Raw genomic sequence first — 5,150 nt, 5'->3', positions numbered from 1 at the left:
CTCGACCCCGCCCCGCGCCTTGAGCAAAGCGTGCGCGTGCGTGTGCCCCCACGTGTGCACGCATGTCTTGCACGTGTGCGTGCATGGATCTGCGTGCAGGGGTGCAAGTATGCGCGCACACGCACGTATGTGCATCCATATGCGCGTACATATGTGCCTGCGTATATGTGGACGTGCGTGTGCACATACGTGCCTGCGTGTACATGGACAAGTGTGCATGCATATATGTGGACGTGCGTGTGCACACATGTGCCTGCCTGTACGTGGACAAGTGTGTGCATGTGGACGTGGACAGGGTGCGCAGCGGGTGAGCCGTGGGACCCACAGGTGGGAAAGCAGCTGGGAGCGGCCAGGAGCCGGGCCCGGGGTCGCCCACGCGCGGAAGGGACCGGGACTCCCTCGTGCCCCCTGGTCCCGGGTTCCCGGCCGCCCCCTCCAGCTCCGCGCCGGCCAGGCCTGGCCTGACTGGGGCTGCCCGGGTGAGAGCCGGCGGCTCCCGAAGCCGCGGGGCGGGCTGGCAGCGCCAGCCTGCCCGCTCCCCGTAGCAGGGCGGAGGAAGCCGTGAGCCCCGCGGAGGCTCAGGCGCGGGAGGCGGCCCTCGGCCAAGCTCCGCGTCCCTGCTCTGGCCCGAGAAAGGAGAGGGAGGTCGGCCTCGTGCCTGCCAGCCCTCTGCGTGCGGGGTGGATGTCACCTCTACCGCCCAGAGGCCCGGCTCGTGCTCGAATACAGATTTCATTGACATTCGGGCTGGAAGGGACCTGGTAAGATCATTGAGTCCAGCCCCCCGCGCCGGGGCAGGAAGTCAGCTGGGATCAAATGATCCCAAGATAAATATCCCAATGTTTCTTAAAAGTGTCCAGAGTAGGTGCTTGCACCGCTTCTGGGGAGAGTCTGTTCCAGGCCTTGGGGGCTCGGACCGTAAAGAAGATTTTCCTTATGTCCAGCCTAAAACGGTCTTGGAGGAGTTTGTGATTGTTAGACCTTGTCATCCCTTGGGGTGCCCTGGTGAACAATCGTTCCCCCAGATCCTGATGCCCGCCCCTCATGTACTTACAGGCAGCCACCAAGTCATTCCTGAGCCTGTGCTTTTCCAGGCTGAAGAGCCCCATGGCTCACAGCCTCTCCTCGTAAGGCCGGTTCTCCTGCCCTGTGATCATGTGCGTGGCTCCTCTGGACTCTCTCAAGCTTCTCCACGTCCTGCCCGAGTTGTGGAGCCCAGAATTGGACGCAGTACTCCAGCTGCAGCCTCGCCAGGGCCAAGTAAAGCGGGAGAACAACTTTCTGGGTCTTGCTTGAGAAGCATCTATAGATGCAAACCAGTTCTGTTAGCTTTGCCACCCACGGTATCACACTGGTGGCTCATGTTCATCTTGTGGTCAGTCAAGCCCCCCAAGTCTCTTTCGGTGGTGGTGCTAGTGCGTGTAGCACGGCCAAGCCTGTAAGTGTGCTGTGGGGTCCCCCACCCACCCCCTGAGGTGGAGCACCTTGCATTTCTCCATATTGAATGCCATCAGATGATTCCTGGGTCCCTTGCCTCAACCATGCACGAAGACAAGAGTTAGCCTGGAGGCAAGTAAAAGGCCGGGTAGATTTGCACCTGACAGACTAACCAAAGGAAAGCTATATTTCTGCTTGTATGAATATAAATATAGATATACATGTCTAGACAAGATCTATTTATATGTATCCAGGTAACCTATCCAGTCATAGCTATCCCTCCAAGCGCACTATATACTTTTGCTATCCAAGTACACTATATATCTGTGTGTGTGTGTGAATACACAGTTATATCTGTACAAGTAGAGCTATATTGATATCTATAGAAGTAGATACATCTATTTATTTTGTTTAACCTATGAGGTGCAAATCTACTCTGCCTTCAAGCATCCATAGAGACAGGGGCGGGCCTGGATGCCTGCCCTGCAAAGCCCATATGTACCTCTGTAGAAGAGCTGCTTTAAACAATATTGTGTGCCACAGAGCGGCAAGGTTTGAGCGCTCCAGCACCTAGTTGAGGATGGTCACCTCACATGACAAAAGAGAAAAGGTCTTTTTCCTTTTTTAATTAGTTTTCACAAGGCAAACCCACCAGTGAAACCACAGTTTCATCCTGCCTCTGATTAAACATAGAGGTGGTCTTAAGCGATAGAAAGCAGAGAAGCGATGCTTTTCCTCCACTTTGGACTCCTTCTGGTATGACTATCAGGTGTAAAGCAGTGCAGAATTGCATTTCTGGGATCTAAAATAATCACAGAAGGATCGAGGTCCTCAATCAGTGCCAGCTCCAACCACAGCAGACATCTTGTTGGCAGGTTTTCTGCTTGGGAATCGCTTTGTGTCCCAGACCTCGCATGTGCGGTAAGCAGATAAAAGTCAACACAGCTGCTTAAATCAACACACTCCACAACCCCTAGTCCAAAGTCAGAAACGGCTTTCTATAAATACAGCCAGCTGCAGCAGCGCTTTTGGAAGGAAGCGCATGCAGATCATCAGCATGTCAAAGCAAAAAGCTGAATCACAAGGCAAAGAGCTTCTAATCAGGATTTAATACCAGGCACAACCACCAGCAAGCACCGCTTTAAAAGGGTTCCCCATGTAGAGGCCAGCTTTGAATGCACTGAAGATGCATCGGGGAGAAGAAGGGGAAATAGATCCACACCATTCTTGAATACGGGATTATTATTTGGAGGATGTTTTGTATCCCTACACCATCTATGAGCCCCAATCAGAGAACTGCATCCCCTCAGACAAATCACTTGCATCTGCTTTAGCTACAAGACCGAAGGGTGATGCAGACACCAAACAGCTAAGGTTGTGAGGGACATGGCGTAAGGAGCAAGTCCCTGTCCAGACACAATGCAGCAAGCACAGGTAGGACATTTCTGATGGAGCTAAGGGCAGTTGCAAATCTGGTAGGTGGATCACACAGCAATCAGTTGGAAAATGATTAAAACTCTAGTGCAAAAAACCAAGGTTTTGGCAAATAGAAATTAGAAGCCAGTACCTGAGCTGGACTTATTCCAAATACAAGGAGCAGGGAGCAGATAAATAACAAAACTGAATTTTAAACTGCAAAATGATTATAGGAGGAAGCCTAATCTGAATGCAACATTGCCATGGACAGCAGATGGAGTGAATGATGGGTCGGAGGCTGACCAGTCAAACCCCCTCTGTGCTAAAACCTCTTCTCAGATGAGGGGAAGAAAGCGAAGGTCGGGAACTCTTTGGCCAATGCTCCTGTGAAGGTTGGCCAATTTACTGACTTTCAGCCTTAAAGCTACAGAGCAGAATGATGGGGCTTGCACTTCCAAGTCCACCCTTCAATGGTAGGACCCACCCTTGAAAAGACCCCCCCTTTCCCTAAACACTTGTCTCCACCCCGACTGGCAGCTAGCGCCAAGCTGTGCAGTGAAGTTAGACGATTTAAAAACATTCATCCCACTTTGCAGCAGCGGCAGGAAATGTAGCCATGTCTGCTGCCATCTACAGAACCAGCTCCTTGGGAACCGAACTTTTCTTCTCCTGGGATCTCCCATCTCAGTAAACAGATTGTTTGCTTAAAAGAGGAACTTCAAGAAGCTGGAAAAACCCTATTTCCCCCCGCTGTAAATCATGCGATGCAGAAATTGCACCTCTACAGCATATGGAGGGGGCGGTGCAGCTCCCTGCGTCCGGGGATAAGCTACTAATTGTGCCCAAAGCAGTCGTGGTCTCCTGCGGGACTTTCACACATTTGTTTCTTCTCACCCAGATTCCATTGGAAACGTCCCTGGTAGGGGCTGAGCCGAACTGGGATCTCTCCTGAAAAATCCCTTTGGTCAATTAAGTATTAATGAGCAGCATGAGAGTGTTTGCTAATTAGGCAGGGCTAAGTGCTGGTGATCACAGCCAGGGGCGCCCTGGAGGGGAGCAGATGGAGCATGCCGCACGAGGCGTCCCCGGAACAAGCCTGTCCGACTCCGGGACGATTCCTGCTGGGGTCCCCGAGGGAGCGTCAGCTGGAAGAGCGGATCGGCCACCTCCCGGCTGCTCTGCACCTGCCCGCTGTGGAGGGGTAGGGGCGACCGAGGCATGGCTCTGCCTTGCCCCCACACCCTTCGGGGTAGCCAGTGTGCCGGGGCAGTGCTGGCGCCATGCAGGGTCTGTCCTCCCCTGTGGGACTGCTCTCGCCCCTGTCCTGGGGGCAGCCTGTGTCCCCTGCCTGTGCCCCCACTCAGCTGAGCATGCTTTGGCTGGTTGTCTGGCACAGTTAATCAGCGAAATGGAGGAGGCAACGGGTCTCCAGCAATGCACGTTTTGCTCGAGTACTTCGGGCCCTATTCCTGCCTTGAGACCTGCCCCCACCCCAGGCTTCATCCCCACTCATGCCCCAGGCTCCATGGGAAGGGTGCACGGGCACCGTCAGCAGGAGAATCTGCCTTGGGCTGAGCCCTTCCTCCTTGGTCCCCTTCTTTCTTCTGACTCGGGCCAGGGCCCCCCTTCCCTTTATGCCACTGTCTCATAGGATCCGACAAAGCAGGTTGTTGCCTATGAAAGCTCACGCTTCTCTGAACTAGTCAGTCTCTAAAGTGCCACCCTGTCCTACCTTCTGCCGTCTTTTTATACGTATGTACGATGGCTAGGATGGTGGAGTGTCAGCCCCGTTTGGGGTGACCCCGTAGGAAATAATCCATGAGACTCAGGCCTTCTCCCCCTCCCTCCTCTCCATTCTCTTCCTGCCGGACTTGTTCCCATTGTGGCTGCTGGGAAATCTGCTACTGCTTGGTTTTGTCACCAGCACAAGGGTCACCCCCTTCCGCTTTTGCATTTCTCCACACTTCTCTAACCCTATTTCCCCTTCTCTGTTCTTTCACCCAGAAATCCCCTCCCTGTGCTCCCCACTCCTGCCCCCAGCACACAGCGCCCCGGCTGCAGTTCTCAGCAATGCCAAACTGCCCGCTCACAATAGCAGGATGGAGGAAGCCGTGAGCCCCCCGCGGACCCCGATCGGGTTGCAGAGCCCTCCCCTTGAATGCTCCCTACAGAGGCCGACTGACCCACTGTGCACTACTGCCCGAGCCTTCTGGCAAATCTACTGCAGCAGGTTCTTCAAGTGCCCACCCCCAGGCCATCTTCGGTCCCCCCCTCCGTGCACTGACACTGGACAGGTC

This window comes from Crocodylus porosus, unplaced genomic scaffold (assembly GCF_001723895.1).
Source record: "Crocodylus porosus isolate Cpor-Errol unplaced genomic scaffold, CroPor_comp1, whole genome shotgun sequence".
NCBI classification, from domain to species: Eukaryota; Metazoa; Chordata; order Crocodylia; family Crocodylidae; genus Crocodylus; species Crocodylus porosus.
This window is presented reverse-complemented; position numbering follows the sequence as displayed.